At 42.2% G+C, this 13,369-nt stretch overlaps 1 long non-coding RNA gene across 2 annotated transcripts in view; it reads right to left on the bottom strand.

The window, feature by feature from the left end:
* The window catches only part of LOC144265109 (uncharacterized), a 59,978-nt gene that overhangs the window by 43,083 nt on the left and 3,526 nt on the right, over positions 1-13,369 (bottom strand). The window contains exon 3 of one of the 2 annotated variants that reach the window (XR_013346179.1): positions 3,246-5,866. The exons of the other annotated variant lie outside the window; for it this stretch is intronic. This is a non-coding gene — a long non-coding RNA (uncharacterized LOC144265109). Of the gene's footprint in view, positions 1-3,245; positions 5,867-13,369 lie in introns of those variants that run through there. 2 annotated transcript variants of the gene reach the window in all.

Here is a 13,369-nt window from a genome sequence, read left to right as displayed (position 1 = left end):
TATGTTTTCAGTGCCAGTGCTTTTACTTAATCTAAATAAATAATAATTACTGTTTTCCTTGAAGAAGCTAAAAAAATAAAAGTAAGGACTTGTGTTGGTGGTTGCCAGCAAGTGTGTCTTTGATCTATGGGCAATCACAGAACTGGCTGAAGCTGATATGTATGGTAGCCACCCTTCATTCTGGCTAAATGGAAGTAGCAAATTAAGCTCCATTATGAAGTAAGAAAACTGAAACAATAGAAGCCACCACCCAAACTACACAGAAAACCTAAACAAGAACTAACTCTGGGAGACCAAGAGGGGATTCCCAGGGAACTGACTGGTAAAACAGGGACTGGGACATTGACTGGATTGTAGCTGTGTGTGTCAGAAGCAGCAAGCAAGCAGAGAATCAAGAGAAAGCAGCTAAAAAAGCCAAGAGAAAACCAGAGAAGTACTGATAGTGTGGCCTTGAGAGGAAGTGAAAAGATAGAGCTTCCTTTGGCAGAGTGAAGGCTGGAAAGGCAGGCTTGAAATTGTGAGAAAGGAAACTTCCTCCTGTTGTTTGTTCCTACTGTGTTCCAGGAAACAGGACTTTGTGTACATTCATTGTAAATAAATAGCATTGCACCAAAGAAATACCCGACTCATAATCAATTTTTCCTCCTAACAGAAACAATCCAGCAAGGCCTCGAATATCAACAAACTGCGCAGGCTAAAAAGGGCAACAGAAGTAAACAGAAAGTTTTTAAAAACTTAAAAGAAGAAGAACTGGTTTGTAGATCTTTGGTAGATATGTAAAAATAATTGCAACATACAGCACAACCTAATAGGGCAGAAGAGTGTGACTGCCCACAGTCACGTGCAGGATTGCGGCCTGAATTATCTATCTTTCCTGATGGGGAAACATCTGAAATGTAAATGTTACTCATATATTCTAAATTTAAAACTAAACCAAAGCCACAATTGTGAGTTAGTGGAACCCTGGCTGGCAGTCTCTTCAGAGAGACCAAAGGTTGAATGAACTGGCTTGGAAACTGAACTACCATCTTACCACCTCAATCTGGTTCCCCTCCAGGAGAGGACTGAGACCAAGTGGTGTGCAGAAGCTAACACGGATTGCCCGAACGTAAGCTCTTCTGTAGGTAGAAGACCTCAGTCTCTAAAACCCTAAATTAAGCACCTCTTGCAAGCTCTAAAATTTCACTTTCAAAATGCTTTCGAGTGAAAGCCTCCCAAGTGGTAGCATGGTATTTTTCTGATGAATGTTTTACAGCCAAACCTTTTAAACTCAGACCTCAGAGGGAAAAAACTCACTGGTTTGTTTGCATCATATATTTGAAGAACTGGAACAAATGAACTCCTGCGTTTCAGAATCTATTGAAATGGAAAAAGATTGAGATCTCTCTTATTTTGCAGGAGGGACATGAAAGTAACTTTGGCCCTTACTGATACCCCACATGGTTAGTTGATTTGCCTGTTAAGCTTTACAAAGGAGAAGAGAACTTCTTTTCAGAGCCACAAGACATCATTTCACAATTCTTTGTAAGATGCAGTTCCCAAAGGGGTGAGAAGAAGTTACGGTCCCCGGACACATCCTGTATCACTGCACCAGACATCTGCTGCAGCATAGGTGGCAAGTATGGTGATGTTGAACATGTTCATACTGTTTAAAACTTTATTTTTGTAGATAAAATAGTACACAATCATGTAATAAGACTGTATTGCGAGGCATACCCACCAGAGAGCAGAGTACAGTCAGCCTCAACTTTGGTATTTCCTGACTTTAACTTGCTTTACTTTGCAATCTTAACATTTTTAATATGGTTTTCTTGTGTAGAATATATATCTGAGAAAAGCATTCAGGGCCAGCTCTTCAACTAGTGTGAATGAGCATAGCTCCACTGGTTTCCATGGAGTTCCACTTATTTACACCAGCTGAGCTGCTAGCTCATAACAACTTACTTTCTGCAAGTTCATCAGTGAATTTTACACATAACAAACTTCAACCAACCAAAGCTATGAAAAGGGGAAAATGTGGGAGGGGAGACTAAAAGAACCAACAAGAGAAAGTGGATGATAGAAAATCGCTTTGAATCTTACCCTATGAAGGACAGTAGCTAGACACACTCGGATTTCATTTATAGGTAAGTATTAATAATTCTAAGCAAAAATTTATTTTCAATTACGGTAAAATCACAAAGGTGCAAGGTTGTAATTGAAGGCAGAATTTGGTCCTCCTGGTGTCTCTTTGCAAAGAAAAAAAAAGAAAAAAAAAGTAAAGAATTTGAGTGTATATATATCATACTTTGAAGAATATATTGATACTTAATAGGGTTTGGATCAACAGAAGTTCAACTGGGTAATGTCTTGTGGTCAAGAGAACCTGCTCCAAATGTCCACAATGAGGGAACTAATAATTATTTCTAGAAGGTAAAACAGAATGTGTTTATACTGCTATTAACATCCCTTATATTCTTGGATAAATTGCTCAGGACTAAGGATTATTTCCCCACTCACTGTACGCTGCAGATGAAACAGTAGAGTATAATTTGAGCACAGTCCTATTAGGCTTCTTCCCTCTCCAATTGACAGTTCCACAGTACTATGAATAGTCACAAGAAAACAAAAATGAAAATACAAATGTATTTTTAAAGCTTAAATACAACAGGCTAAGAATGAACAGCAGCAGGAGATAATAAACAGCAGTGGAATTATATAACTATTTTACATAAGGAAAAATATTTATATACAGGAAAAAACATTTTTCATCTTATATTATAAAAATGTTTACTCCTCTAGATATAAACCTACTTTTATAAAAAGTATCGTCAGCAGACTCAGAGCATTATCATCATTACTCATATAAAACCTAATGCTGCTTCAAGAATGCTGAGTGAAACCATACGCTCAATGTCCAGTAAAGGTGAACGTTATTTGTATCTCCTGCAGTATTCCAGCTTTTGGGGACCTCTAGAGCAGTGGCTCTCAAAAGCTGGTCTGCTGCTTGTTCAGGGAAAGCCCCTGGCGGGCTGGGCCGGTTGGTTTACCTGCCACGTCCGCAGATTTGGCCGATCATAGCTCGCCGCTCCAGGCCAATGGGGGCTGCAGGAAGGGTGGCCAGCACATCTCTCGGCCCGCACCGCTTCCCGCAGCCCCCATTGGCCTGGAGCAGTGAACCGCGGCCAGTGGGAGCCGCAATCGGCCGAACCTGCGGACGCAGCAGGTAAACAAACTGGCTTGGCCCGCCAGGGGCTTTCCCTGAACAAGCGGCGGACCAGCTTTGAGAACCACTGCTCTAGAGTATTCAGAGGATCAAGTATCAGTAAATGTGTGAAGTCATTTATCTGGTTTGTCATCAGAAGTGCTCAGCTTGATGTTCCAGACAGGTTACTCTGCTGAATTATTGATGAATAATGTCATTTTTGGTATTGTGACCCTATGGGTATAAACTGCAAGAACATAACGAGCTTTACTGATGACCACATTGAGATAGCAACTCCTACAAAGGATATACAGGATGCTGTGACATTATTAGATTAAAATATGACCATTCAAATCATTGTTGCGACCACTGTTACGTAATTGCAACGAATCTTATACAAAGTGTGCTAAGAAGGTGTCAATAGAAAGGGTTAAGTGGCTTGCAGGCTAAATGGCCCAGAGTCAACCTTTAGAGACATGTTAGAAAAGTATGTGAATTCGGGCCATTCCATGCTAGATAGGCTAGAACTTTGAAATGCAAACCTATATTGTTAGGAAATTAGAGGTAATGCTAATTGTATGTTGTTTACTTATATCTTGTTAGATGTTAGCCATGTAAACAGTTCCTGTCTGTCACTGTAGCTATTGATTCTGAGATCAAAAGGGAATATTAACATTTAAATGAATTCTTCGGTGAAATAATGTCATTGTCTATATGTCTCTCTAAAGTCTGTGATAAACTGCTTAATGAATAAATTCATCATCATCATGTTCCTATTACACCTCTTGCGTTTAGGGCAGTGATGAAGTCGCTCCACTCCTGTCTGTTTCTGGCAAGTCTTTCAATGGTTCCCCAGCTGTGCCACAGGTTTTTCAGCTCGGCTTCCACAGATCTTTGTCATGTTGATTTTGGGCAGCCTCGTTTCTGCTTGCCTTCAGGTATCCATCTTATTGCTACTCTGGTGATGGAATCAGTTTCCATCCGAAGCACATGACCGATCCATCTCCAATGCCTCCGGGCAATGATGGTGCTCAGATCCTCTTGGCTGCACTGTGTCAGTAGATCTTGGTTTGAGATTGTTCTGGGCCAAAAGATATGGAGGATTTTTCTGAGGCAAGTTGTATGGAATGCAGACAAAGTTTGGACATGTTATACTTGCTCATTCCCCAGCATTCTGCACTATAAAGTAGTGTTGAAAGTATGCAGCTCTGATAAATCTTGAGTTTGGTTTTGGTGTTGTATTTTGATGATTTCCCGCCTGTATTTAAGCTCTTAAATGTGTTCCTGGCTTTATTGATTTTATTTGGGATGTCCTGTCTTGTTCCACCATCTTGGCTGATGGTGCTGCCCAAGTATGTGAATGTTTCTACATTGGTGAGAACATAATCCTCGATCCATACCGGTGATGGTGAGGCAATATTAAAGGTCATTATATCTATCTTATTGCGGTTGATTTTCAGTCCAATTTGCTGGCTGAATGTGCTGAGTCGAGTTGTTTTTTCTTGTATATGGTATGTGATAGGAGAGCAACATCATCTGCAAAGTCCAGGTCTTCAAGGGATGAGAAGAGTGTCCATTTAATGTCTCTTGGCATGTCTTCTGTTGTACGTCACATTACCCAGTCAATGGCAATGCTGAAGAGGATCGCAGACATGACACACCCCTGACGTACTCCTGTTCTGACTTCAAAACTGAGCTCACTGTGATCAACACTACGTGTAAAGTTGAAATAGAAGTTTTTGATTATGTTGATTATATGGAAAGCAATTCCATATACCCACAGAACGCGCCACAGGCTGGTTCTGTGAATGCTATCAAAAGCCTACTCAAAGACTTTGAAATTTATGTAGAGTTGCCATTGCCAACTCTTCTATTATGTTTTGTAGAGTGAAGATCTGGTGTGTGCATCCACACCCTTTCCAAAAACCAGCTTGCTCTTTTCTGCGAACGCTATCAACTGCCTCTGATATACACTGGACTATGATCTTAATCAATACTTTGATTGGCACAGATAAAAGTGTGATACCACGCCAGTTATTACAATCACTGAGAGTTCCTTTCTTTGATATCTTCACTATAATCCCATTGGTCCACCCATCTGGCACTTTTTCCCTTTCCCAGACTGATGTAAATAGGGGGGCTGGAATAGATGCTGTTAATTTAGGATTTACCTTGAACAATTCTGCATTCAAGTTATCCTTGCCAGGAGCGTCCCCATTTTTTAAGGATTTGATGGCTTGAATGATCTCTTCCTTAGTTGGGGTGTCTGTGTTGATATCAAGATCTTTTTCTGCCTGGATGTTTGCTTCCTCTTTAGGTGGTTCCCTGTTCAGCAATTCCTTGTTCTTTTTCGGAAATGAAGCCACTGGCATGAAGACTGAAGTGCTCAACACCAAGACAAAAACTAAACTTGGCTTTTGGAACGTATGGACAATGTACGAAGCAGGGAAGCTAGCTCAGGTCACAGCAGAGATGAGAGGCTACAGCTTACACATCCTGGGAGTTAGCGAGAGCAGATAGATGGGATCAGGAAGATTAACAACAGCCTTGGGAGAAACTTTGCTGTTTTCTGGACGGGATGATGGACAACAGCATGAGGGCGTTGCCATCCTTTTGAAGAAGGGAGTGGAGCATTCCCTGCTTGAATGGAAATCCATCAGCAGCAGACTTATGAGAGCCAGACTGAAAGGGAAACATATTAATATCACCCAGACTCCATGTTATGCTCCAACAAACGACAGTGAATTCTACCTTACACTACAGGCGAAGTTAGAGAGAGTACCACGCCACGGCCTAACTATCGTCATGGGAGACCTGAATGCCAAGGTCGGTAAGGACAACACAAACAATGACAGAGAATGGGAAGACATGGGTGTGGCACTATGAATGAAAATGGAGAAAGGCTTGTTGATTTCTGTAATATGAATGACATAGTCATCGGCTGAACCCTATTTGAACATCCTGAAATTCACAAGCTGACATGGTGTTCTCCAAATGGCAGAGATAAGAACCAGATTGACAATATCATGATCAATGGCAAATGGCGACACTCACTGACAGATGTGAAAGTGAGATGCAGTGCAGATGTTGGCAGTGACCAGCACCTTGTGACAGCCTCCATCAAGCTAAAACTGAGAAATGTGGTTTCAGAGTAGCAGCTGTGTTAGTCTGTATCTGCAAAAAGAACAGGAGTACTTGTGTGGGTCCACCAAACAAGGGAGATAGACATTATGATATTGACAAGCTCAAGTCCCTTGAAATACAGAAAGCCTTCATTCTGCAGTTAAAGAACAGGTTTCGAGCACTTGCAGACTTTGATGAAGAGGAGAGGAATGCAGATGAGGAGATCAACATGAAGTGGGATAAAGTAACAGCAATTTATAAACAGAGCAGTGAAGCCTGTCTAGACTAAAGGCGGAAGAGGAGGAAGGAATGGATTACACCCAGCACATGGAACACCATAGAAACCAGACAAGCACTGAAGAAAAAAGTTTTAGACACAAAATTCCAGAAGCTAAAGGACAAATACTCCGAACAGTATAGCAAGGCACAGCTGGACGTCAAATGCCTTGTGAGAGTGGACAAATGGCATTATATTGATAATCTGGCAACATGAAGAGAGGATGCAGCTGCTTGTGGTGAACAAGGAACCGTCTACAAAATGATGCACCTGATCAGTGGTAAATGGCAGGCACCAACAAACACTCTCATCAGGAACAAACAAGGACACCTCCTAACAACTGAAAAAGAATGGATAAATTAGCTACACGGATTAACATAAGGTAATTTCCAAAGATGCTTAGGAAATAGGTCTACTTCAAAGTCTCCATGATTGTCTATTGTTCGCCTAAGGACTCTGAGCTGTCAAAAGAAGGCCTGGAACTGTGTAAAACCTTTGGGTCCTGATCCTTTTTATCTCAGATCTGATTGATGCTTCATGCAGGAGAAGCTTAAGTCATAAGACTGAGATCTCCAGTCCTATCTGGATCATCCTGAATATGAACATTGGACTATAACCTATGAACTAATTCTGAAAGAACTGCTTGCAACTACAAATCTCACCATCTCTACTATGAATCTGATCTCAGAAACTGTGTTCATGTCTGTATGTATACCGATCTTTTAACCAATACTCGCTCTCTTTTCTTTTTTAATAAATTTTAGTTTAGCTAATAAGAATTGGCTGTAAGTGTGTATTTGGGTAAGATCTGAAATATTAATTAACCTGAGAGGTAATATGTCTGATCCTTTGGGATTGGTAGAACTTTCTTATATGATTGATAAGATTTTCAGTAATCCTCATCATATGTGACTTGGGCTTCTGGGTGGAGGCCTAAGGCTGGGTTGCTTTAAGGGAATTGTGTTGTTGGCTTCTGGGTAACCAGTAAGGTATTATAGAAGCTGTTTTATACTGTCTTGGTAAATCTAAGTATTGGAATATCCACCAGCTTTGGGGATTGTCTGCCCCATTCTTTGCAGTTGACCATAATTGAGTAACCTCAATGCTGCTCCCTGGGACTCCCAGTCACAGATGCTCACTGTGATTGTGTGCCTGAACTCCAGAAAAGCATCCGCTTGTTGCTTTGGTTAGGCATCAGCCACCATCACAGCATTCAGCTTGCACCAGTTCAACACACAAGCAAAAGGACCTGTTTGGTTTCATTATTAGGACAGGTGAAGTCCATGGTCTTTCTGAAGACCTAATGACACCTAGCTATTTTAAATATGTTCTTTCACTCTTATTCACTGTGATGGGGTCCAAAGGCATTACCGTGTCCCTTACAAATGGCAGATTAACAACAATTCAATCGTACACAAGTTTTCCAAAGAGGGACCCATGAAAGTGGCTGTTCCAGGAACAGAAGGAGAGACTACCAAGGGAAGGCTGGGCTCTGATCCTGAGCCTGTGGGTCTGGATTAGAAAGCCTGCGCAAAGGGACATTTAATATGACTGGTTGACCCATGTGTTTTTTGTTGCGTTGGTGTTGTTGAATTGCTTCACCAGTCTAAAGTAAGCTGTTGGATATCCTTACTCATCCTCATGTGTTTTCTTTAATAATAGGGTTTCTATCATGTTCAGCTAGAGGTACTCCACACTTTGCAGAGAATCCAGCAGTTGCTCGTTGCAATACCACAATTTACAGCTGCTGTTTCTGTACCTCTCTCAAACTATGAGTATTCCACAGAAGTGATAGTTGAATCACGTTGAAAGAGAATGTTTGCTATAGGTGTAAATACAAGGGCAACTTTCCTCTTGACCTCTATCCTCCTGGCTGCCATGCCTCACATAGCTAGTACAACTCTGCCAACTGTGGAATAGATTATTGGCCAGAAGTACTTCTAAGGCAAACAAGCTTTTGTTCTTTTTAACTCTTGGAGTCCAGATAAATGCCATGGGTGTTTTGCAGTAAGTGTTCTGTATTGCTGAGACATGGTTACTTCCGGCTAATCCCTTCATCTTCCCTCTGTCTGTAATACCTACCTGTGATAAAGCCACCTGTTTTCCCAGAGTACCCATGTCTTGTTAGATCTTCACCAGCAGCCTCCTAATCAGTAAATTCCCTGCGACGTTTCAGTAAATATTAGTATTTAGATTCTCCTTAAACTTCTCCTTGGATTTGGTGGCATCATCAATTATCCTTCCATCTTCACTTTTGTTCCAGTCATTCTAAAACGTTTCTTCCTTCATTTACCTCTATTCTGAACACATTTATGCCATCTTAAGAGCTTTCAAGATCACTGGTATCATAGCAGTCTACTCCCATCTACTATTTACTCTGATTCTGGGTAATAACATAGGCAATCTTATTATTTTATTTAACACATATTGTATTAGTGTCCAAAGACCAAAACAGGGTCAGGGCCCCACTGTACTAAGCACTGTGCAAACACACACCAAGACATAGTCTCATCCCCAAAGAACTTACAGTCTAAAAATTCTTATTTTGTTCCTTTAAATTGTATCCCATTATGGCAAATGGAGATCATTGAGTATATCCACTTCATGTTCCCCTTGACTTTTCAACCCAATAATACCCAAACTGAGGGATTCTGCATGCATTAGAGATCTAGTTAAGCCTGTAGTTGGAATAATTTAACATGATAGCTCTTGCTTTGGCTGGATGCAGTTACTGTGTACCATAAATTGTTTAACACCTGTGATCTGTCGTCTTCTTCAATGCTTAGCCAGATAGCTGGCCATAGTGATCATTCGCCATTTGGTCCATTTCTGAGAAACCGCAAAGGCTTGACGGCCTGAGAGCCCAACATTGGAAATGACTTGAGGAACCCATGTAATAGGGGGTCTGCCTCTGGGCCACCTCCACCCCTCAGTTGGTGGAATTTTATCCCGGATGTTACCAGCCACCCGGAGTGATCTGTAGTCCTTGTGTTACCCCATAATGAACATGGCTCACTGTCCTCCTCTGACTGGACCTTGCACAGAGGTTTAATTAGTTTAAAACTGCTTCACCTTTACTGCTAAGGCTGAAAGACGTCCTTTAGCTCAAGTAATGAGTCTCCTTATACCTTTACATGTGGCCTTAGGGGACAAAGAGATGCACTGTGTTAGCACCTAGTTCCCATTAATAATGCTTACTGACTTAAGAGGTTTCTTTTTCAAGTATGGATGATCTCCACATCATGGCAATAACCTAGTAACTTGCCACAAATGGTCCTGGTCTCAGGCTTTGCCTTGTTCCTTTGCTTTCTGAATGAGGAAGTTGAATGATCGTATGACCAACCGTTTGGCACAACCACAATTTCTTTAAGATCCCTTTTGAGTTTCAGTGGGGAGTCTGAAATTGGTCTGAGCTCTAACATAGCTGGCATATTGTTCACCTTATTGTACCTCTGGTCTTTCCCAACCCCCTGCTTTCAAGCACCAAAGGATCACGGTCACTTATGAGTCTGCTGGCTCAGGAGTTTTGTGGGACAAGGGTTTTCAATCAGCTAAAACCACTGTTAAGCCTTTGTGGCACACTCTGTAACTGTTTGAGGTGCCATTCACATTTTATTTTCTCCACGATACTGGTGTGCACTCTCTTCATCCATTTATTAGACTTAGTCATCAGCTATCACCTAAGTTTCAGAGTAACTTTCATCAGACCCTTCCTTGGCCTGCTAGGAGTGTTTACTTTAGTGCCTGATCTGATTCTTTTTAAAAGCTTGCCTTTCACGTCAACATACCCTTTGAGGTCCTTTCATTCAGGGGTTGGAAGGAAAAAAAGCTTTTACCATTTTGAGAGGAAGGGGACAACTGAAGGGGTTCATACATTGTCCTCTAATTGATAACATACAGTTCCTAAAATGCACATATATGTGAATTTATATTACACTTTCCAAAGGAATAAAATAACTTCTTGACACTGCTCCATACGTATCTGTTCCAACTCTCCTCAGTGATTAGTCTCTGTCCACCTGATAATGACTTCATCTATTAATGCCCTCTTCTACAACCCAATGCATTGCTTTTCCAGGTGCATGTGTGTTTTCTCAAGGAATACCTAGCTCTCCTGACCTAGGGTGACCAGATGTCCCGATTTTATAGGGACAGTTCCGATTTTGGGAGCTTTTTCTTATATAGGCTCCTATTACCCCTGCACCCCCGTCCCGATTTTTTACACTTGCTATCTGGTCACCCTATCCTGACCAGGTTTTTTTTTTTTTTTAATCCACCAGTTATTCACGGCAAAACCCTGGTAATTTTCCTTTTTATTGTACCAAAACCTAAATTCCAATCTGTGGTTTTAAACATTGAAGCTTCAGCTCTCATAACCTTTTGTGTAGGTCCACTTCTTTGTCTCATCTTTCTTTTTAAACTCAATTCCCACTTCTCCTTTACCAAATGTTGGCACAGCTGATATTTTTGGACCCCAAAGTTGACTGCAAATGGGAAAGTAGAGAGGAAACAAAATTTGTTCACACTACCACCAGACTCTTCTTATTTACTTGTCTGAAGTTCTGTATTGCCTCCTTCATCTCTCTGGAAATATAATAGTAGCATGTTTATTTGAGAGTTGGTCATATTAAGGTTCTTCCTTCCCTAATTACTGTTCCTTATAACTTTAAACAGCAGTCATAAGATGAGGGAAAGTAACAGACAAATGCATTCTTATTTTTAACATTTAACTACAGACTGCAAATGACCAGCAGGGTTTACTATAAAAGAAGCAGAAATATACTCATATTTAACAGAAAGGAACATTATGTATAGAAAAATAATTATCTCTGTACAAAGATACTTGCTTTTCCCTTTCTAAACTTCCTTATTACTTATATAGTCTCATCAATGCCCTAGATGCATTACACACATGACAAGATCCCTGCTCCAAAGTTCTTGAAATCTAAATAGGTAACTTAGAAATGGAGGGAAAAGAATGGAATGTAACAAAAGTCCTTAGACAGTCTCTTGGATCACCTGGGACATTTCCTACCGTGTACATGGTCCATTTGGGGAACCCCCCTTTCTTCCACTGCACCCAGTGAGCTGGAGCACACCTTCTTCCAAACTCAGCGGACATAAGAGCACTGCAGCTGGGAGTGAGTGTCCCAGTTCAGACATAGGCTCCGTCTTCTGCTGCTGGTGGGTGCTCGACCCCCACCTCTGCCCCCAGCCCTGCCCTGACTCCACCTCGCCCCCATTCCAACCGCTTCCCCAAAGTTCCCAACCCAACTCCGCCCCCTCCCTGCCCCAATTTCAACCCCTTCCCCAAATCCCTGCCCCAGCCCCGCCTCTTCCCTACCTCCTCCCCTGAGTGTGCCGCATTCCTGCTCCTCCCTCCCAGAGCTTGTTATGCCGCATAACAGCTGTTTTGCGGTGGCAAGTGCTGGGAGGTAGGAAGAGAAGCAGGGACGCAGCACCTCAGGGAGGAGGCAGAGCTGAGGCGGGGGGGGAGGGCGGGGGGGGAACTTGGCTGCCGGTGGGTGCAGAGGAGTTGGCACCTATGAGTCCAGGTAGAGAGACTTCTGGTAGCAGAGCTCATGCTAGCTAAAAATAGCTGTGTGGCTGTTGCAGCATTAACGGAATACTAACCACCTGAGCTCAAGTCCATCCTACTCCTTGGGTCTGAGTTTGGGTGGCTAGCCCAATTCTCTATCAGTACAGCAATGTCCACACAGCGATTTTTAGTGTGCAAGTGAAAGCCCTGCTAGCACAAGTTTATCTACCTGGGCTGGGAGACACTCCCCGCTGCAGTGTAGCCATATCCTAAGGGTATGTCTATACTACCCACCAGATTGGCGGGCAGCATCAATCCAGTGGGGGTTGATTTATTTCATCTAGTCTAGACGCGATAAATCGACCCCCAAGTGCTCTCCCGTCAACTGCTGTACTTCACTGCCACGAGAGGCGCAGGCAGAGTCAAAGCCATCAACTCACCGCAGTGAAGACACCGTGGTGAGTAGGTCTAAGTACGTTGACTTCAGCTACATTATTCAAGTTGTGTAACTTAGATCAATTCCCCCCCTCACTAGTGTAGACCAGACCGTGTCCAGCCCTAAACTCAGAATATAGCTGCTTGTTTGAGATCCAGAGCTCAAATGAAGTCCTGATTTCATTTGTTTACCTTAGAAGGGAGGTGAGTAAGAGGGGGACAGCACAAACGAGTACAAAATCATGAGCCACATAGACGTTCCCAATTTACCTTCTCTATTCACCCTTTTTATAATTCAAGAACAAGGGGACATCAAATGGAAATGAAAGGTAGCAAATTCAAAGCAATGAAAGAAAGGATTCTTTCACAGTGCACAACTAGCATATAGAATTCATTGCTATAGGATAACATTGAGGACAAGAATTAAGCAGAGTTCAAAAAAGATTGGACAGTCATAGGGATAGTCAAAATATCCAGTACGTCCCTTGGCCCACACCGCTTCCAGCAGCTCCCATTGACCTGGAGCCGCGATCAGCCAAACCTGTGGACGCGGCAGGTAAACAAACTGGCCTGGCCCGGACTGCCAGGGGCTTTCCCTGCACAAGCGGCGGAACAAGTTTGGGAACCACTGCACTAGAGGTTAGGAAGAAACATTCTTCAGGTACAGTTTATCATATAACTGCCTAATGCAGAGTACCTTCCACTACTTTCTGAAGCAGCTGGTGCTGGCCACTGTCAGTGACAGGATGCTAGATTAGATGGACTACTGGTCTGATCCAATATGGCATTTTCTATAAACCAGTTACCTGGA

The sequence above is a fragment of the Eretmochelys imbricata genome, chromosome 5 (assembly GCF_965152235.1).
Source record: "Eretmochelys imbricata isolate rEreImb1 chromosome 5, rEreImb1.hap1, whole genome shotgun sequence".
Taxonomy (NCBI): domain Eukaryota; kingdom Metazoa; phylum Chordata; order Testudines; family Cheloniidae; genus Eretmochelys; species Eretmochelys imbricata.
Note: the sequence above shows the minus strand (reverse complement) of the source record. Positions and strands in the feature narration are given on the sequence as shown.